The sequence below is a fragment of the Desmodus rotundus genome, chromosome X (assembly GCF_022682495.2).
Source record: "Desmodus rotundus isolate HL8 chromosome X, HLdesRot8A.1, whole genome shotgun sequence".
In the NCBI taxonomy this organism is placed as follows: domain Eukaryota; kingdom Metazoa; phylum Chordata; class Mammalia; order Chiroptera; family Phyllostomidae; genus Desmodus; species Desmodus rotundus.
Window position 1 is genome coordinate 50,123,277 of NC_071400.1, and position 22,410 is coordinate 50,145,686.

The 22,410-nt window shown below is 41.0% G+C and overlaps 1 protein-coding gene across 1 annotated transcript in view; it reads right to left on the reverse strand.

Moving 5' to 3' along the window:
- The window catches only part of TRPC5 (transient receptor potential cation channel subfamily C member 5), a 167,282-nt gene that overhangs the window by 128,485 nt on the left and 16,387 nt on the right, over positions 1–22,410 (reverse strand). The window lies entirely within an intron of this gene.

The following is a 22,410-nucleotide window of genomic DNA, read 5'->3' on the forward strand; positions in this document are numbered from 1 at the left end:
ACTTCTTGCCAGCCCCTTCTTGCCTGTAAGGTCTCTTTGGAGAAATCAGCTGACAGTCTTATGGGAAGTCCTTTGTAGGTAACTGTCTCCTTTTCTCTTGCTGCTTCTAAGATTCTCTCCTTCTCTTTAATCTTGGGGAATGTAATTATGTGCCTTGGTGTGTTCCTCCTTGGGTCCAGCTTCTTTGGGACTCTCTGAGCTTCCTGGACTTCCTGGAAGTCTATTTCCTTTGCCAGATGAGGGAAGTTCTCCTTCATTATTTGTTCAAATAAGTTTTCAATTTTTTGTTCTTCCTCTTCTCCTTCTGGCACCGCTATAATTCGGATGTTGGAATGTTTCAAGGTGTCCTGGAGGTTCCTAAGCCTCTCCTCATTTTTCCAAATTCTTGTTTCTTCATTCTTTTCTTGTTGGATGTTTCTTTCTCCCTTCTGGTCCACACCGTTGAGTTGAGTCCCAGTTTCCTTCACATCACTATTGGTTCCCTGTACATTTTCCTTTGTTTCTCTTGGCATAGGCTTCATTTTTTCATCTGGTTTTCGAACAAATTCAACCAATTCTGTGAGCGTCTTGATAACCAGTGTTTTGAACTGTGCATCCGATAGGTTGGCTATCTCTTCCTCGCTTAGTTGTATTTTTTCTGGAGCTTTGAAGTGTTCTGTCATTTGGGCCTTTTTTTTTTTTTTTTTTTTTTTGTCTTGGCGCATCTGTTACTTTAAGGGGTGGAGCCTTAGGTGTTCACCAGGGCGGGGTAATGCTGGTCCCTGTGCTGTGATGCTGTACATGGGGGAGGGGCTGAGAGGGAGCAATGGCTCCCGCTCCCCTCTCCACCAGACTGCAATGCCTGACTCACTTACCCACAATCAAACTGGGCCCCTCTGGTGCTGGCCCCCGAGTGAGTGGGCCCTCGCACGCCACAGGCCCCTGCGGGTCCCTCCAACCACCTCTCCTGCGAGGCTGGGAGTCCCCCCGGCGCCACCGCCCCAACCCCCACGGGCGTTCCCAACCAGAGGTTTGAGGCTTTATTTCCCCTCCCTGGAGCCCTGGGTTGTGCGGTCTGCTTCGCTCCCCGCCATTTGTCCGGTTTATCTGTGTGTGAATGTGGGGCTGCGGGGTTCTACCCACCGCTCTGCCTGCCCCATTCTCCGCCACTCTGAGTCCCGCCCTCTCGGCTTATCTGCTCGAATGTGGGGCTGCAGGGTCTGCTAGTGGTCAGACTGCCTGCCCCGTTTGTCCACACTCTCCCAGTCTCGGTCCCACCAGGGCAACGCGAGTCCTCTCCGCCCTGGCTGCCTGTCTCCGCCCCTCCTACCAGTCCGGATGAATGTTTATTTTTTATTTCCTTGGTGTTGGAATTCCTTGCTGTTCGGTTTTCTGTCAGTTCTGGTTGTGCGAGGAGGCGCAGTGTGTTTACCTTCGCCGCCATCTTGGCTCTCTATGTTCCATTTAAAGGTTAGATCATAGGGTATTTGTCCCTCACTGCCTGGCTTATTTCACTTAGCATAATGCTCTCCAGTTCCATTCATGCTGTTGCAAAGGGTAGAAGCTCCTTCTTTCTCTCTGCTGCATAGAATTCCATTATGTAAATATACCATAGTTTTTGGATCCACTCATTTGCTGATGGGCACTTAGGTTGCTTCCAGTACTTGGCTATTGTAAATTGTGCTGCTATGAACATTGGGGTGCATAGGTTCTTTTGGATTGGTGTTTTAGGGTTCTTAGCGTATAATCCCAGCAGCGGAATTGCTGGGTCAAAGGGCAGTTCCATTTTTAGTTTTCTGAGGAAATTCCATACTGTTTTCCACAGTGGCCTACCAGTCTGCATTCCCACCAACAGTGCAGTAGGCTTCCCTTTTCTCCGCATCCTCTCCAACATTTGTTTGTGGATTTGTTTATGTTGGCCACTCTAACCAGTGTGAGATGGTACCTCATTGTGGTTTTAATTTGCATCTCTCTGATGGCTAGTGATGTTGAGCAACTTTTCATATGTCTCTGGGCCCTCTGTATGTCTTCCTTGGAGAAGTGTCTGTTCATGTCCTTTCCCCATTTTTTAATTGGGTTGTTTGTCTTCCTGGAGTGGAGTCGTGTGAGTTCTTTATATATTTTGGAGATCAGGCCCTTGTCTGAGATATCATTGGCAAATGTTTTCCCATACTGTTGGTTCTCTTTTTCTTTTAATGCTGTTTTCTTTAGCTATGCAGAACCTTTTTTTATTTTGATGAGGTCCCATTTGTTTATTCTTTCCTTTATGTCCCTTGCTTTAGGGGATGTGTCTGTGAGGATGTTGCTGTGTTGAATATCTGAGATCTTCCTGCCAATGTTTTCCTCCAGGACTTTTATGATGTTATGACTTATATTTAAGTCTTTTATCCATCTTGATTTTATTTTTGTGTATGGTGTAAGTTGGTGATCGAGTTTCATTTTTTTGCACGTAGCTGTCCAGATCTCCCAACACCTTTTGTTGAAGAGGCTGTTTTTGCTCCATTTTATGCTCCTGCCTCCTCTGTCAAATATTAATTGACCATAAAGACTTGAGTTTATTTCTGGGCTCTCTATTCTGTTCCATTGGTCTATGTGCCTGTTTTTATGCCAGTACCAGGCTGTTTTGATTACAGTGGCCTTGTAATACAGTTTGATATCAGGTATTTGATCCCTCTTGCTTTGTTCTTCTTTCTCAAAGTTGCTGCAGCTATTTGGAGTTGTTTATGGTTGCATATGAATTTCTGAAATGTTTGTTCTATATCTGTGAAATATGTCATGGGTACTCTAATAGGGATTGCATTGAATCTATAAATTGGAGAAGCTACCATTATGTTCTAAGATCATTCTGGATTAATGCACACAGGACAGAGTCACTGGGCTCAAAGCTCATCATATAAAACATTTTCAGTACAGTGAACAGAGAGAGCTCAAGTCAGTTCTTCATATTTTTGGATAAATTCCATTGCCAGAGGACACAACAGCGGAATAGATGATGCTCCACTTTGACCACACTCAGGACTGACTATAGCTTTTACTAGGTTATTGTTCTCAAATGGTCCAAATGATACATTCATTTACATCAGCTTCATTACTGGACATAATCTGCTAATTGGAATTTTTCTGAGCCCTATTTTTAACAACCTTAGGCAGGCATCCTTGCTGGAGTTTATCATGGGCTTCTGAAGTTAAACCCTCCACTTGTAATTAACGAGCAGGCCCTTATCAGGAGTTACCTCATTCATTCAAGCAATGCCATCTGATTGTAGGCTAACCTATCTAATCGGTACTTCCTCATACAACTGGCCTGGCAGTATCATGTTTGAAATAAATCTCCCATTTTGTGCCTGGATTTAGTGAAACTGAAATACCATTTTTTCCACATGCTGGGCCTCCTCTTCCCCACCGTAACCTGCCAGATAAAATTAATGTTCAATCTTTTTAGCAGTTCAAGGGACTGTTGGGAAGGAAATTTCATTTTTCTGTAGTACTTAGAAATGAAGAACACCCACATCTAATCACATCACATTACCAGCTGCCACTCTGCCTTACCTATAGGTCAGTTAGCAAGTAGTGGTGATAACAGAAGCTTACTTTGGGGCAGCCATTGGTATCACATGAGAAATAATGTTTCCCAGACTCTGGTAAAAACAGAACCATCTGAATTAAGATTTGGTGGATCACCTGAACTGATTTCAAAGATTGGAAGACTAAAATGGACAAAACTTATTTGAGTATAATGTCACAAGACACAACTGGTGTTTTTTTAAAAAGTCAATATTAATATGTAAAAATCAATAATGTATATAACAATTGTCAATATTTCCCTTTGTAACAAAGATAAAAATAACATTAATGGCTTCTAGTTACGAACTTTCCATATGCCAGGCACCATACTAGCGTATCTCATTTACTTCTCATCTTGGTTCTATGGTATAAACATAATAATCATCACCACCTTACACTTGAGGAAACTCATTTATAGAAAAGGTAAGTGTCTTGTCCAAGGTCACATATCTAGGAGGTAGAGTGGCCAGAACTTGAACCCAGGCAGTTTGGCTCCAAAGGCTGTGCTGTTAACTAGTATGCTGCTTCACTCCCAACTAGTATAAGACCAACAATTTGATTAATTATATCAATAAACAGATCTACAATCATAACATTGAATGTTCATACATATCATAGTTATATATTGCAGGTGTCATTGGGTAATAATTAAACTCATCAAACTAATATTCTACCTGAAACCCAGATAAGCATTATGTAGCATTACTGAAGATGTGGAAGCCTACAGGACCATCCTTGATTTCTTATCAGATAGGGGCTTTTAACTTTTCAAAAGACAGGAGCTAAGTCTATGTGAAACTAATACATGGTTAACACTATAAGTTGTGAGAGTTTATACTTTCACGGTTTTAGTCAAGGAAGCCCAGAAAGGCATTTTTCTCAAATGTAGATTGTCACAAAGGGTTTAAATGAACTGTTCTATACATTTTCCTTTGCAAAATATGGGTTATAATGAATGATGACAGCCACGGACTCCCCAAGGTGAGCTTTAGGATGGATATTAGAAACAAAGGAAGAGGTAGAGGAATCCAAGGCAGGACAGGGATACACTGTGTGTGGTCTTTGGGGTGCCAGCTCTCTGTGGAACCATCCTCTATGCAGTGAAGATATGTCATTTATTAGAAAATTGTAAAAATGATGTAATAAGTAAAAAAACAGTAAATCAGAAGGTGTGGGTTATTATGGATGTGGGAAAAATGTCAGAGGTGAAGTTCTGGTCATTATGTCTAGTACTGCACAGAGGAAAAGAGCCCTAACCTACCAATGTGAGTGTAGCTTGCTTTGCAAATAGCCCTATGGTGATGCTTGATACAAATAGCTCTTTAACAAAGTCATTGTTCATTCATTTTTTATAAGTAACCATGTAATTTTTTAAAAATTAAATTTCTCTTGTATATTGCTTTACTGGAAAGAGGATGCTGGCAAGCTGGTTTAGTTATCTATATCACTGCTTATCATATGACTGATGTGAGTTCATATAGCATGATAAAAGTTTGTGGATAGGGCTGAGAACTCAGATGCAGAAACCTTGGTGATCAGCCAGAGTATGGGACCATGTGAGGGCCAGGATAACCAGATTGACATCAACTATATGATAGGATTCAATACAAATAACCATTTATAATTTTCTAATTTTTGTGGTGGACACTGATCTTAACAGAAGCACAGCTGCCAGCAAAACAAAATCAGAGTGAAAAAAAGAGGGTCTTTCACGCAAAAAGAGGAGCCAAGACCCCCTATTTTGTTTGAAGTCATTCATAGCCATACAATTAAAAAGTATGTTTATTGCCATACAATGAAAAATTGGCAGGTATTATTAAAGTCCCAGTGTTCAGCTAGAAGAGTGTACATCATAAAAATTAAGCTCAGTTTGTTCTCAGAGTGTAAAGGGAAAGTTTCATGGGTAATTCTCACCATTACTCTCAGAAGCAGTGTAGGATAAACCTGAATGAAGAAAATAACCTTTAAGTTGCCTTGTGTAGGTAAGAGACCTTTTTTAAAACATATAGAGGAAACCAGACCAGAAATCTAGAAGCAAAATTTATGTGAAATAGTCAAGAGTACACCCTTTGCTGATCATGATTTTCATTTCATGCTCTATACACATGCCAAATGATGTGTTGTTTTAAAGTTGTGCAGTTCATTTGCAGACATTGGATTAAAGGTTACATGACTGCAGGAAAAGCCTTGGCAAAGGAGATTGTGTCACATTTTTTAAGCAATATTGAGCCCTGCATTCCTGCTTGTGTCACTTATTCGCACCTTAGGCAAGCCTGACAGCTGACACTATTATTCAGAGGTAGAATACAACTTAATAACTACTTTAAATGTGGCCACAGTCCCTGGGGTTGGAGAAGGGGTTAATTTCTCTTTACATGGTTATTTTTGATCTTTTCAGCAAAGGAAATATTATAAGATCATCAACTATCTTCTATTTTCCAAATCTTCAGGTATTGGTAAAACATCTGAAGGGTTGAATTCTGCATATCTGGCCCTGCTGACTGCTGTTATAGAGATGCATTTGGGGTGCAAAGTACAGTGAAAAGTTGGAGGCTGTTAGATAGGATAGTTTAGAAAGTCCCCATGCTCAGAGTTAGGTAAAAAATAGGTTTATGATCTGAAATACCCAGTTTGGTATTCTGGAATGAACATAATAGCTTTCAACTTTTCTACTGGAGAAAACACATGTGAAAATGTACCTAAATTGCAACGTGGAGAAATTCAGAAGTACAATCTAGTCCAACAACTGGCTCAGGCCCATGGGTCTCGCAACCCAGACTTTTGTCTGTGAGGCACAAGAGGAGATGTCCAGGGAGAGTAGGAATTCTTGCCATGCTATCAATGTGAAAGAAACATGGACCTAATATTTCTGGCTCCTCTATATAATCCCTTATGGTTTTAGAAGGTGTAAATGATATGTTTACAGCTTTACTATCTAAATCCAATCTCTTTGAGAATACATTTACCTTTTTACATGATATCATCTTTGGGGGTTAATAAAGTCAGCCATTTTATTGCACACTGTTGAAATCATAATTTGTCATTCATCCTAAAACTTTGGCAGGCTCAAAGACTCTCTTCCTTCTGATATCTTAGCAATTGGTGAATTAGACCCAATTCTCCTTCTCTATAGCTTCCATCATCTTAAAGATTTCTCTTCTTTGAATTTTTCCAGATTGAAGAACTGTTTTTTAAAACTCTGCCCCTAATATGGAAAGAAACAGCTTCCTTCTAGGTAATCTGAAGGGAGTAAACTTGGAATAGTGTAAACATTGCACTGAATTTTTCAAGAAGGTTAGAAGACCCCCTATCTTTGGAGGTTTTTAAGAGCAGAATATATGCTTCCCTGTCTGAGATTGTTTAAGAGTTCCCTCCAGGGCAGAGTTTCTCAACATTCAGGGTCAGACCAGTAATTCCACTGTTGGGATTATATGCTAAGAACCCTGAAACACCAATCCAAAAGAACCTATGCACCCCAGTGTTCATAGCAGCACAATTTACAATAGCCAAGTGCTGGAAGCAACCTAGGTGCCCATCAGTAAATGAGTGAATCAAAAAACTATGGTACATTTACATGATGGAATACTACACAGCAGAAAGAAAGAAGGAGCTCCTACCCTTTGCAACAGCATGGATGGAACTGGAGAACATTATGCTTAGTGAAATAAGCCAGGCAGTGAGGGACAAATACCATATGACCTCATCTTTAAGTGGAACCTAATCAACCAACCAAACAAGCAAGTAAAATATAACCAGAGACATTGAAATTAAGAACCAACTGACAGTAACCAGAGGGGAGGTGGGAGGGGATAATGAGGAAAAAAGGGGGAAGGGTTTTCAGGAACAACTATAAAGGACACATAGACAAAACCAAGGAGGTGTGGAATGGGGGGGATGGTTGGGGTTGGGGGAAGTGGTGGGGGGAAAAGGCAGACAACTTGAGCAACAATTTAAAAAATATATAAAAACAAAAACAAAAGAAAATATTCAGGGTAACATAATTCTTTGTTGTGGGGGACTGTCTTGTGCATTGTGGGATCCCTGTGTCTATCCACTAAATGCCAATATCAGCTTTCCTATCCCCCAGTTTTCACAACCAAAAATATCTCCAGAAATTGCTAGTTGTCCCCCGGGGCAAAATTGCCCCAGATGGAACCACTGCTGCAGAGTATGAGGCTTGTATTGCAGCAAACTGACTGAAACAGGAAGAGCTAAAACTAGATAGAATTAGTCATGGAGTCTAAGGCTTTTCTTCTGTTGCAATCCACCTGATTGTTGCAACACAGTCCCATCAGTACAAGAGCTCACTAGGACAATACTTTTTAATGTCTTGAAGGAGGGGGAGTAGGATAAACTTTCCTCATGAGAGTTTATTGGAATTTTACTTTTGGTGGAATATTAACTTTGAAAAACTCTAGAAGTGTACTGTGCATGATGATAACCACTAGCCACATTTCTCATTAACATTATAACAGAACAACATTTAAGAAAAGGACATTTTTTGAGGACCTGCTATCTTTAAAAATGTGATGAAAACTTTCTTAAACACTTTGTATGTTTTATTTCACTCTTATGACATAGGAACTGTCACTACTTGTATTTTATACATAGAAAACTGTGGCTCAGAAAAGTAAAGTAACTTGTCTAAGGTTACACAGCTACCAAATGGGGGAGCCAGGACTTAAATCCAAGCAGTTTGGATCTAGACCTTGGGTTGTTAACAAGCATGTGATATGGCTTCAAGGCAATCAAGTGGAATCATAGGCATCTTACATCAGAAGCAGCCCAGACATGCTAGTGGTAGATAGGACAGATATTTCTCAATATGTAGATGGAACACTGTATCTGGAGAATGTGAATATACGCAGAGGTTTATGAGGCACATGGTTGGTATTGTAGAGGTCTGGCAACATGAATAGGGGTACTGGGCAGGATATAAGATCGGGACTCAATTACTGAAATTAATTCAAGGCATATTAACCACTGTACTCTTGACATTTTGTCTCAGATTACTTTTTGTTGGGAGAAGAGCTGTCGCGTTCTCTGTAGGATGTTTAGCAGCATTCCTGGCTTCTACTCTCTTGTTATCAGTGGAACCTCTTACCCAAGTGTGATGGCCAAAAGCATGTCCAGACATTGATAAACATCCACCTGGGGAACAAAACTGCCTGCAGTTTAAAACCACTAAAGTAGAGAGAATCATAGGAAGATGGCATTGATGTGGAACCACATTCCCAGAAGGCCTGCCCCATAGTGATACAAAGATGGAATCCCAGCAGCCTATGGCACCTGGGGGGATCCAGGGTGCAAAGTAACACCTTAGTGGACTGGGTTCATACCCATGCCTTAGTGGCTGACCAATCAGCATGCTGGATCTGCACTGAACTCCCCCACTGAGCACATCAGCTGGCCTCCCATGGCTCATCTCTCCAGCTTCTGTCTCAAACTGAACTTGGTTACAGCACCAGTGGAATAGTGAACATCCCTTGTGGACTGATCCCTGGACCGACATCTATGCTGGGGTGAAGCAGCAGTATGACCAGCCCAGGCCATTAAGTGGCTACTCTGTATGGGATAGCTCAGGGTGGCTGATGGCTGAGGCTGTGGAGCTGTCTGGACCAGCTCCCCTTTGCATTGACAGCCCCAAAGGACAAGCCCAGGTTGGCTGGATTTCCACAGGTCTGTGTCAGACTCAGACTCTAGAGCATTTCTTGGAGGCATGGAATGACGCATGGGTTGCAGTTCCTACTGGAGCCCTCTGGGTGTGTGGCTCACATGGGTGGCCTTACCTGCCTGGAAATTGGACCGGACGTTGCACCTGGGGATGGCCCTATTTGCCTGCTCGAGTTCAGAAACTCTAGTATTCCAGCCAACAAATTGGGAAGCATTTAAAATGTAACACCGGGTAAAGTGTGCTCCCTGGTGGTAATACCCATTAGCTATTTTTTCTCCTCAAGCTGCTTCTATAGTCACTGAGGCTGAGATAACTGCTTTGGCTTTGCACTCTGCTCATGCATTGAATGCAATACATGATTCCTTAAGCTTGTTAAATGAGGAAGTGTATCAATTAAGAAAAGTAACTTTGCAAAATCGTATGGCTTTAGAAATGCTGACTGCATCCCAAGGTGGGGTATGTGCCTTAGTAGGGACAGAATGCTGTGTATATGTTCCTGATGTCCACCACAATGTTAATCAAGCTTTATGGGCATTAGCCTCTGATACTCATGCCATTGAAAGCTGACAGGCGATCCTTTGCAGGAATGGTGGGCATCCCTGACTACTGAATGGCAGTGGGTTCTTGCTGTCCTGGGCAGCAGCGCTTGTGTTTTGCTTGCTTGTTGCTATAGCTGGTACCGCTGTTATGGGTTATGGGTGCAGGGCTTTGCCCTCCTCACCAAGTGAACCTTGCGGAAGACATCCTCGCATAGATTGTATGGTGAGGGACCAAGAAGGGGTGGATTATAGGATAAGTGGAGGCAGTCTGGCTTCCTCACCCAGGTGTCTGGGTAGCTGAGGGAAGCAGTGTTCCCACAGCCTTGGAGGGCCTGTATACTAGCATTCTCATAGCTAGAGTCTGGGTCTGATAAACCGTTCCCATAATATGAGGTAGGCTCGCATGCGCAGAATTATGTTATGTTATGTAATGTTCTGGCATTTTTCTGACTTTGTTCCCCTCTAGTACTTAAACAAGTAGGAGCTTCTTACTAATGAGACACGCAGCCTGCAGCATGTGTGGCTCACCCACCTGTGACTAAAGGTATGTCAAGCATCAAAAAAATAAAATAAAAATAAACCACTAAAGTGGAATGTAAAGCAGAGCTTGGTTACATGTCAATAAGGCAAGGGCTCAAGTATAGCTACCAAAATGCAAGATTCAGAGGGGACAGTGGCTTGGCTGACTGGATGCTGAACTTCTGAGTTGCTGGCTTCTAGTTATATAAGTCCCCATGATTAGAAACTGGATTAGTCCCAGAGCCTGCACTAGAAGAGTCACCCCATGGGAATGAAGTGTCTTCATCTCGTGGTGGCTGTACTGAAGGGCTGTAGTGATAGGGAACTGGGCAAGTCATTATGTAGATGACATTTCCATGGTATAGTGCTATTATTCTATTCTCCTCAGTCACACTGAAAGGGAGTCAGGGCACATGCATCTCATGGCAATACCACAATTAGGGCCCTTGGTTATCACTGAAACAGAAAATTCATGATTTATGTATGCTCTAGGAAAACATGAGGCAAACAAGCAAAGACTACTATTCACATATAACCCCCCCCATTTATCTATTGAAATAGATTTCCTGCGGTTAACTGGGCCTAAATTCAAAACTAGAGTCAAGGGGTTCTTTGTTGAGAGAGGATTCTCAAGTACTCTGAAATCTGGGGAGAACCATAGACTTAACTTTCAACTCCCTATCTGTTTGTGGTTTCTTTTTTTTTTTTTTTTATTGTTATTCAATTACAGTTGTATGCCTTTTCTCCCCATCCCTCCACCCCACCCCAGGTGAACCCACCTCCCTCCCCCCTCTCCACCCTCCCCCTTGGTTTTGTCCATGTGTCCTTTATAGTAGTTCCTGTAATCCCCTCTACCCACTGTCCCCGCCCCCACCCCCCACCCCGGCCCTGGCTATTGTTAGATTGTTCTTAACTTCAATGTCTCTGGTTATATTTTGTTTGCTTTTTTCTTCTATTTATTATGTTCCAGTTAAAGGTGAGATCATATGGTATTTGTCCCTCACTTCCTGGCTTATTTCACTTAGCATAATGCTCTCCAGTTTCATCCATGCAGTGGCAAAGGGTATAAGCTCCTTCTTTCTCTCTGCTGCGTAGAATTCCATTGTGTAAATATACCATAGTTTTTGGATCCACTCGTTTGCTGATGGGCACTTCGGTTGCTTCCAGTACTTGGCTATTGTAAATTGTGCTGCTATGAACATTGGGGTGCACAGATTCTTTTGGATTGGTGTTTCAGTGTTCTTAGGGTATAATCCCAGCAGCGGAATTGCTGGGTCAAAGGGCAGTTCCATTTTTAGTTTTCTGAGGAAATTCCATATTGTTTTCCACAGTGGCCTCACCAGTCTGCATTCCCACCAACAGTGCACGAGGGTTCCCTTTTCTCCACATCCTCTCCAACATTTGGTTGTGGATTTGTTTATGTTGGCCATTCTGACTGGTGTGAGATGATACCTCATTGTGGTTTTAATTTGCAAATCTCTGATGGCTAGTGATGCTGAGCATCTTTTCATATGTCTCTGGGCCCTCTGTATGTCTTCCTTGGAGAAGTGTCTGTTCAAGTCCTTTCCCCATTTTTTAATTGGGTTGTTTGTCTTCCTGGAGTGGAGTCGTGTGAGTTCTTTATATATTTTGGAGATCAGGCCCTTGTCTGAGGTATCATTGGCAAATATGTTATCCCATACTGTTGGTTCTCTTTGTAATTTGGTGCTGTTTTCTTTAGCCATGCAGAAGCTTTTTATTTTGATGAGGTCCCATTTGTTTATTCTTTCCTTTATGTCCCTTGCTTTAGGGGATGTGTCTGTGAGGATGTTGCTGCGTGGAATGTCTGAGATTTTCCAGCCAATGTTTTCCTCAAGGACTTTTATGGTGTTACGGCTTATATTTAAGTCCTTTATCCATCTTGAGTTTATTTTCGTGTATGGCGTAAGTTGGTGATCGAGTTTCATTTTTTTGCACGTAGCTGTCCAGATCTCCCAACACCTTCTGTTGAAGGGACTGTTTTTGCTCCATTTTATGCTCCTGCCTCCTTTGTCAAACATTAATTGATCGTATAGATTTGAGTTTATTTCTGGGCTCTCTGTTCTGTTCCATTGGTCTATGTGCCTGTTTTTATGCCAGTACCAGGCTGTTTTGATTACAGTGGCCTTGTAATACAGTTTGATATCAGGTATTGTGATCCCTCCTGCTTTCTTCTTCTTTCTCAAAATTGCTGCTGCTATTCGAGGTCGTTTATGGTTGCATATGAATTTCTGCAATGTTTGTTCTATATCTGTGAAATATGTCATGGGTACTCTAATAGGGATTGCATTGAATCTATAAATTGCTTTGGGTAGTATGGCCATTTTGATGATGTTAATTCTTCCAATCCATGAACATGGTACATGCTTCCATTTGTTTGTATCTTCCTTCATTTCTTTCTTCAGTGTTGTGTAGTTTTCCGAGTACAGGTCTTTTACCTCCTTGGTTTGGTTTATTCCTAGGTACTTTATTTTTCTTGTTGCTATATCGAATGGGATTTTTTCCCTGATTTCTGTTTCTGCAGTTTTGTTGTTGGTGTACAGGAATGCCTTTGATTTCTGGGTATTGACTCTGTATCCAGCTATTTTGCCAAATTCATTTATTAGGTCGAGTAGTTTTTGAGTGGAGTCTATAGGGTTTTCCATGTATACTATCATGTCGTCTGCAAACAGTGACAGTTTCATTTCCTCCTTTCCAATTTGGATGCCTTTTATTGCTTTTTCTTGTCTGATTGCTGTGGCTAGGACTTCCAATACTATGTTGAATAGGAGTGGTGAGAGAGGGCATCCTTGTCTTGTTCCTGATCTTAGTGGCAAAGCTCTAAGTTTTTGTCCATTGAGTGTGATGTTGGCTGTAGGTCTCTCATATATGGCCTTAATTATGTTGAGGACTGCTCCCTTTATTCCCACTTTGCTGAGTGTTTTTATCAGAAATGGATGCTGTATCTTATCGAACGCTTTTTCCGCATCTATTGATATGATCATGTGATTTTTGTCTTTGCTGTTGTTGATGTGATGTATTATGTTTATTGATTTGCGAATATTGTACCATCCTTGCATCCCTGGGATGAATCCCACTTGGTCATGGTGGATGATCTTTTTAATATATTGCTGGATGCGGTTTGCTAATACTTTGTTGAGAATTTTAGCGTCTATGTTCATCAGCGATATTGGCCTGAAGTTTTCTTTCTTTGTTGTGTCTTTATCTGGTTTTGGGATTAGGATGATGTTGGCTTCATAAAAAGAGTTTGGGAGTCTTCTATCAGTTTGGATTTTTTCGAATAGTCTGTGAAGGATAGGGGTTAGTTCTTCCTTAAATGCTTTGTAGAAATCTCCTGTGAAACCATCTGGTCCAGGGCTTTTGTGTGATGGGAGTTTCTTGATGACTGCTTCAATTTCCTTTGCTGATATTGGTCTGTTCAGGTTTTCTGCTTCTTCTTCAATCAGTTTTGGAACATTATATTTTTCTAGAAATGTGTCCATTTCATCTAGGTTTTCAAATTTCTTAGCATACAGGTCTTCACAGTAATTTCTTATGATCCTTTGTATTTCTGTGGTATCAGTTCTAATCTCTCCACTTTCATTTCTAATTCTGTTTATTTGGATCCTCTCTCTTTTCTTCTTGATAAGCCTACTTAAAGGCTTGTCGATTTTGTTTATCTTTTCAAAGAACCAGCTTCTGGATTCATTGATCCTTACAATTGTGCTTTTAGTCTCGATGTCATTTAGTTCTGCTCTGATCTTGGTTATTTCCTTCTTTATGCTTGCTCTGGGCTGTCTTTGTTGTTGTTCCTCCAGTTCTTGTAGGCATAGGGTTAGGTTGTTTGTTTGAACTGTTTCTAACTTCTTAAGGTAGGCCTGTATTGCTATGAACTTCTCTCTCAGGACTGCCTTTGCTGTGTCCCATAGGTTTTGGGTTGTTGTGAGTTCGTTTTCATTTTTTTCCAGGAAGTTTTTGATTTCTTCCCTAATCTCGTTCTTGACCCATTCATTGTTTAATAGAATGCTATTCAGTCTCCATGATTTTGAGTGTTTTGGGTTTTTACCCTTGGGGTTGGTTTCTAGTTTCAGACCCTTGTGGTCAGAGAAGATGCTTGATATGATTTCAATTTTCTTGAATTTGTTGAGGCTTGCTTTGTGTCCTATCATGTGGTCTCTCTTTGAAAAAGTTCCATGGACACTTGAAAAGAATGCGTATTTTGCTTCTTTGGGATGAAAAGCTCTGTATATATCAGTTAAGTCCATTTCCTCTAGGGTATTGTTAAGTGCCACAATATCCTTGTTGATATTTTGTTTGGAAGACCTGTCCATTTTTGATAGTGGGGTGTTAAAATCCCCTACTATAATTGTGTTGCTGTCAATATCTTTCTTGAAATCCTCCAAGATTTTCTTTATGTATTTGGGTGCTCCTATGTTGGGTGCATATATATTTATAATGTTTATGTCTTCTTGGTGGATTCTTCCTTTGAGTATTATGAAGTGACCTTCTGGGTCTCTCTTTATGGCCCTTCTTTGGAAGTCTATTTTGTCTGATATGAGTATTGCTACCCCTGCTTTTTTTTCCTGTCCATTTGCTTGGAAAATTTGTTTCCAGCCCTTCACTTTCAGTCTGTGTAAGTCTTTTGTCCTGAGATGGTTTTCTTGTAGGCAGCATATGTGTGGGTCATGTTTTCTTATCCATTCAGCTGTTCTATGTCTTTTGATTGGAGCATTTAATCCATTTACGTTTAAGGTTATTATGGATAGGTAGTTATTCATTGCCATTATTTCCTACCTGTGTTCCTCTGTCTTTCTCTTTTCCTTCCTTTCCTTAAAGCAGTCCCTTTAGCATCTCTTGCAGAGCTGGTTTGGTGGACTTGTATTCTTTTAGACTTTTTTTGTCTGGGAAACTCTTTATTTGGTCTTCTATCTTGATTGAGATCCTTGCTGGGTAAAGTAGTCTTGGTTGCAGGCCTCTGGTTCTCATTACTTGGAATATTTTTTGCCATTCTCTCCTGGCTTGGAGCGTTTCCATTGAGAAGTCAGTTGCTAACCTTATTGGGGCTCCCTTGTATGTTACTTCCTTTTTCTCCCTTGCTGCCTTTAAGATCCTCTCTTTGTCTTGGAAATTTGCCATTTTAATTATGATGTGTCTTGCAGTGGGTCTCTTTGAGTTCCTCTTGCTTGGGACTCTCTGTGATTCCTGGATTTGGGTGACTTTTTCTCTCCTCAGATTAGGGAAATTTTCCATCATTACTTTTTCAAACAGGTTTTCTATCCCTTGCTCTTCTTCTTCTCCTTCTGGTATTCCTATTATATGGATATTGTTACGTTTCATGTTCTCCTGCATTTCCCTTATTGCCTCTTCATTCTTTCTGAGCCTCTTTTCCTTCTCTTGCTCCTTGTGGGTGTCTTTTTCTACTTTATCCTCCAGCTCGCTGATCCAATCCTCTGCTTCATCAAGTCTGCTTTTAATTCCTTCTACTGTGTTCTTCAATTCAGAAATTGTATTCTTCATTTCCTCTTGGCTCTTGTTGATATTTTCTATTTCCTTTTTTATGTTGATATAGTTTGCAGTGAGTTCATTGTAGTTTCCTTGTAGTTTCTGGTAGTTCTCTTTGAGCTCAGAGAGCTCAGTGAGCTTCCTGATGACCATTGCTTTGAACTCAGTATCTGATAGTTGACTTGCCTCTTTTTCGGTTAGTATTCTTTCTGGGACTTCCTCCTTTCCTTTCATTTGGGAATTGTTTCTTTGTCTTCCCATTGTTTGTGAGGCTCTTCTTTTTGGCCTCTGCTTCTTAAATTGCTTTGTTCTGACTCCCTGGGTTTATGATATGAACTTCTATGGTATAGTGGCAATGGGATTCGGGGGTGCTGTCTCCTTACTCTCCTGTGCTCACTAGTCTTGAGCCGACGTTTATGTGTTTAACACGGTCTAACTCTAGTCTTTTCAGCACTCCAGGTCTTGTTGTCTCACCGTCAGATCATTCAATGTCCTCTATCTTTGGTCTCTGATCTTCGTATATGCTGGAATACTGTTGGCTGTTCGCTCTGCTCCTCAGATCAGCTAGGTATTTCCCTGGCGTTGAGGGGAAGTGGATTCCGCTCCCACCTATGTTGCTGCCATAGAGTCATGGAGTTTCCCTGGCGCTCCTGGGGTGATGTACTGACTTCCCACATGTTATCTCCGTTTGAAAGCCTTACGTTGGGTCGCTGCTGGTTTCCCGGGACTGCCTGTTTGTGGTTTCTTAATCAATCACTGCAGGGATGTTCCTTGTCCCATCATCACTGTACTACCACTTAACCAATAGACTGTGATATGCCGTGATCAATCAGAACTGCACAGATTGTACCCCCCATTTGCATCTACATCAAATAACCCACACTTGTCAGACTTGAAGTCCTCATTTGCATGATCCTGGGCAGGAACTTAAGAGATGGCCTCTCCTTTGTCTCTGCAGAACATTGTTCTGTTTTCACCGGAGGCTGTATCTTCCAAGTTTGAAAACTGTTTGCTTGAATAAAGTCTCTCTCTTTTTTTTCTCCAGTATTTTTAAGTTAATTTTTGTTGACATATGGCAGGAAACATGTTTTACTGGTTTGTACTGCTGGAGCCACCCTGGGAGAATATGGTATTTGGGTTCTCTCTGCTTGAACTCCCTGCCTGGGATTTCCGAGTCACTTCTTTGAGAGAAACACACAAGAAGCCCCTCACTCTGTGGTAGGGCTTGGATAGGGAAAACAAGCCTTTTGTTTTTATTTTTAAGTATTTTTATTCATTATGCTATTACAGTTTTCCCAATTTCCCCCCTTTATCACCCCTCCACCCTGTGCTCCAACCCTCCAGTATTCCCTCCCTTAATCCACGTCCATAGGTTGTACATATAAGTTCTTTGAGTCTTCTGTTTCCTATACTATTTTTATCTCTCCCCATCTATTTTACGCCTACTAATTATGCTTCTTTTTCCCTGTACCTCCCCACTCATTCCTCCCTTCCCCCTCCCCACTGAAATCCCTCCGTATGATGTCCATTTCTCTGATTCTGTTCCTGTTCTTGTTGTTTGCTTAGTTTTTGTTGTTTTTCTTTTCTTTTAGGTTCATTTGTTGATAGTTGTGAGTTTGTTGTCATTTTGCGGTTCATATTTTTTATCTTCTTTTTCTTAGGTAAGTCCCTTTAACATTTCATATAATAATGACTTGGTGATGATGAACTCTTTTAACTTGACCTTATCTGGGAAGCACTTTATCTGCCCTTCCATTTTAAATGAAAGCTTTGCTGCATAGAGCAATCTTGTATGTAGGTCCTTGCCTTTCATGACTTTGGACACTTCTTTCCAGCTCCTTCTCGCCTGCAAGGTTTCTTTGGAGAAATCAGCTGATAGCCTTATGGGCACTCCTTTGTAGGTTAACTGTCTCCTTTCCTCTTGCTGCTTTTAGGATTCTCTCTTTATATTTAATCTTGGGTAACTTAATGATGATGTGCCTTGGTGCGTTTCTCTTTGGGTCCAACTTCTTTGGGACTCTCTGGGCTTCTTGGACTTCCTGGAAGTCTATTTCCTTTGCCAGATTGGGGAAGTTTTCCTTTTTTTTTGTTCAAGTAAGTTTTCAATTTCTTGCTGTTGTTCTTCTCCTTCTGGCACTCCTATAATTCAGATATTGGAATGTTTCAGGTCATCCCAGAGGTTTGTAAGACTCTCTTCACTTTTTTGAATTCTTGTTTCTTCATTTTGTTCTGGATGGATGTTTATTCTTTCCTTTTGTTCTAAATCGTTGCTTTGAGTTCTGGTTTCCTTCCTGTCACTGTTGGCTCCCTGAATATTTTGTTGTATTTCACTTTGGGTATCTTTCATTTGTTTTTTCATTTTTCAACCAAACTCAATCAGATCTGTGAGCATTTTGATTACCAGGGCTTTAAATTCTCCATCAGATGGGCTGGCAATCTCCTCCTTGTTTAGTTCTCTTTCTGAGGCTTTGCTCTGTTCTTTCAGTTGGGCCATATTTCTTTATCTTGGTGCACCTGATAAGTTGTAAGGGGGTGGGGCCTTAGGTATTTATCCAGGAAAGGCAAATCTTCTTGCTTTGTTGGGGCACTGCCTGTGGGGGAGGGCCCAGAGAGGGAACAGTGCAGCTTACCTACTTGTCTCTAACGAACTTTTCAACTGACTCGTGTGAGACTGGGAGTTTCTCCCACTGCAGCAAATGCCATACTCCACAGCCAGCTCTGAGTCTCAGTTTTCCTCTTAAGCCAGTCCCTCCCATGCAGCCTGCTGAGCTCTGCAGCCAGCCCCACCCCCACAGTCAGCAGCCTCATCTGGTTTTTCTGAGTGGGCTCAGGTGGTCTGCCACCTTACTGGTCTGGTTGTTCTGGTTGATTTTTTTCTTTAATTCCTTGGTTGTCAGAGTTCCATGCAGTTTGATTTTCTGGTGCTTTTGGTTGTTTATTGATTTTAGATTGGTTGTTACCCCACTTTTGGTTGTGTGAGGAAGCAAAGGGTTTCTACCTACACCTCCCTCTTGGCCGGAACTCCAAGAGAAGCCTTTTAGAAAAGAAGCTTGAGTTTGGACAGTGCCAAGAAGGTTAACTTCACCTAACACAGACATGTCAGTAGGACTCATTTCAAGAATTGTCTTTAGCAGAAAACAGGATTCAAACATCTCTGGTAGCCATGAAAACATACATCATGATGATCAATGGATCTTTCAGTACAAAACAGCCAGGATTAAAATAGCAGGTCATAATAAGAAATTGCTCATATTTTAAAAATAGGTAAAATTTGGTTGACAGTAAAGTAGCATCAGTCATTTTGTGATTGAATTGATGCCTATCATATTGACATCGTCAATGGTAAGCAAGTTCTTTTTAGTCTTTGACAAGCAAAGGTTTACTGATACCCATATAATGTACTGCATTTACTCATATGTTTTTCTCTATTGCATTTTGAGAGGAAAAGCTCAAGAAAAATGCCTTCCCCCACATAGTTTCTTCCTCTCTCCAAAATTACTTATAATTGTATTGTTTTGAACTGGTAGCCACACTGTCAATAGTGCTTTCTCAAGCAGAATGCCTTATGTTCTTGTCAGAAGTGACCGACAATGCAAGGAAAAAAGCAAGAGCTCGGTTGCCTCTGGTTGGAGATGGAAAAAATGAGAGCTACTTCAGGCTTTTAACCCTACTGCCTCTGTCTCTTGCTTGTCTTCATCTCAGTATCTTCCCAGGCTAAAGGTGTGGGCTGTTGTCTCATAGAGAAAGGTAAGCTAAGTGTTAATCACTACTGAGTTAGGAAAACACAAGGTGCCTTGTCCTTATTTCCCTAAAGTCAAACATGCTCCAAATCTGAAACTAGAAAAGGCAGAGTCATTTTAAATGTAAGGATGACCTTTCAATCACTTGCAAAACATTCTCCTCTCTCTGGAAGACACATGTAACCAGACACCTTATAGTTTCAATGAAGTCTTTAACTCTGCAATACCTTTTCAGGAATGTAGGGTAGGGTAAATAGGAAGGAGGCTTTAGAAAGGACTGGTGTTCCCTATGAAATTCACTACCACTTAATTTTCTTCTTTATATTTAATGAATAGGGGATAAAAAGCTCAAAGAATGATGAAAAGTTGCAAGAGAAGTAGTGACTGAGGCCTCCAGATGTTTGATTATTCCAACCTCAATTTCTAGTGGGGGATGAAACAACACCCAGCTCTTGGACAGCTCCATAGATGCATAGGATTGCTTGTCTATTGAAAGAAAAAAAGCAGCTAAAGTGATTAGGTATGCAAAAAGGAGACTTAGATTCCACCAAGTTCTTTGCCTGTGGTCTTATACCATTCACTTATAAATTTGAGACTCCCTGGAGGCCTGAGGCATACACTTGAGAATTTGGGACAATGGATACTTACACAGAACTATTTTGGGACTTCTTTCATACCCTGCCTAGGTTCCATAAAATTTACATTAGGGTGTTAACTCTTTCAGAGGCTAAAGGTTAATACCTCTTGGATTGATTGCAGTGACAGAAGAATGTCCTAGATTGCTAAACACATATCCACCAGAACTCAAGGGTTTTTTTAAATTCTAGAAATGTATCAATGACACAACTACCTGTGATTTATTAGTGAACTCCCTTGTGGTTTTTATAAATACTGGAGCTTTGTATTCTTGCCTCTCTATTAAACCAATTAGTTGTCTTGCATGGTACTTATTGAATGTGGGTTTATAGAGTAATTTTAGAATAATTTCAAAACATTGTGCATTTCTTCATAGCATTCCTGTGAGGTTATTTAGTATTATCCCCTTGCTTTTCAATGGCAAGACGTTAAGCATAAATAGGTTGAGTAGTTTGCCTAAGGCTACATAATAGTTGAGAGATAGAGTCAACATGAGAACTCAACTCTTAGACTTTGTCCATCATATCATGTGCCACTGCTGATATACACATTGCAAAATTGCAAGGTTGGAAGAGACTTTGGAGATGACATAATCCAACCTCATAATGGATGTTTAACCCCTTTGTTAATACTCCTGCCCATTGGCCATTCTACCTCTGCTCAAACATGTCCTGTGGATATATGCCATTTCATTTCTCTCTATTGAAATTATTGCTTTGAAATAGGGTGGGCACAATTTATTCTTACCCATCAAACACTACTAAGTACCCTCAGTCTTCTCTCTCTAGTATGAAACTCTTTATTACAAATACTTTCCTGAGTGATATGGCATGCAGCAGGCAGTGAGAATGTATTCCTTCCTATTTTTGACTCGATCTTTGTGGTAGTGGCAGCCATAGCCACAGTTGGTTCAGTGGTCAACATGGAGTTCTTTCTCCATGCTCAGATGCTACATACACATCCTCAAGGTGGCTGGCCAGGGGACAGTTGCCCAGATCAAGGCTTACGGGGCCTCATTAGAGGGCATCACCCCAGAAGATCAAGTGGTGCTCCTGGCACGCAGGCCTTTGGAGGATGAGGCTACTCTTGGCCAGTGTGGAGTGGAGGCCTTGACCACACTGGAAGTAGCTGGCCATATTCTTGGAGGTAAAGTCCACGGTACCCTGGCCTATACTGGGAAAGTGAAAAGTCAGACTCCCATAGTGGCCAGAAAGGAGGAAAAATAGGGATAAGGAGAGGAGGAAGAGACAGTTATATGCTGCACCAAGTGGCAGATGTAGTACTGTCCCTTCATTAATTTTGTACCCACCTTTAGCAAGAAGAAAGACACTAATGGTAACTCTTAAGTCCTTTTTAATAGTAGTTTTCTCTAATAAAGCCACTCAGTCAAATCAAACAATAGAAGAAGAAGAAGAAGAAAGAAGAAGAAGAAGAAGAAGAAGAAGAAGAAGAAGAAGGAGAAGAAGAAGAAAAGGAGGAGGAGGAGGAAGGAGAAAGGAGGAGGAGGAGAAAGAAAGAAAGAAAGAAAGAAAGAAAGAAAGAAAGAAAGAAAGAAAGAGAAAAAGGGTGAAGAATAAAGGATGGAGAGGAGGAGGAGGTAAAGGAAGAGAAATAATGCTCTCCTGTCTTGTAGCTCATTCCCTCTCAAATTAAGGTGGCTGCTCAATGACTTGATCAACTTGTACTTCAGTCTGGTTCCAAAGAAGTTCAGGATCAAGAGTGCTAGATCGGTGTTCTTATTAGGCCACACTGCTCTCTCTGGCTATTTGGTTTTGTTCTTCAATCCTGAAGACCAAGCAGGATAGAAATGATACTACCAGTTGAATCATTTAGTTGAACTTATGAATTCAGGCTTCCTTCTAGGTACTTTCAATGAAAAAGTAGTGAGAATGACCAAATAGTGATTTCTATTTAAAGAGAACCTTGCTAATTTAAGTTACTTCTCCCACATAATATATATGACATTTTATCCCAAGAAAGTTCCAGGATACAGAGAACAATTTCCATTCTGATCAGACAAGCTATTCCTTTTTATTTATTTATTTATTTATTTATTTATTTATTTATTTATTTATATTCAGTTACAATTGTCTGAATTTTCTCCCCTTCCCTCCACCCCACCCCAGCCAGTCCCACCTCCCTCCCCCACCTCTACCCTCCCCTTTGATTTTGTCCTTGTGTCCTTTATAGTATACCCTAAGAACCCTGAAACACCAATCCAAAAGAACCTATGCACCCTAATGTTCATAGCAGCACAATT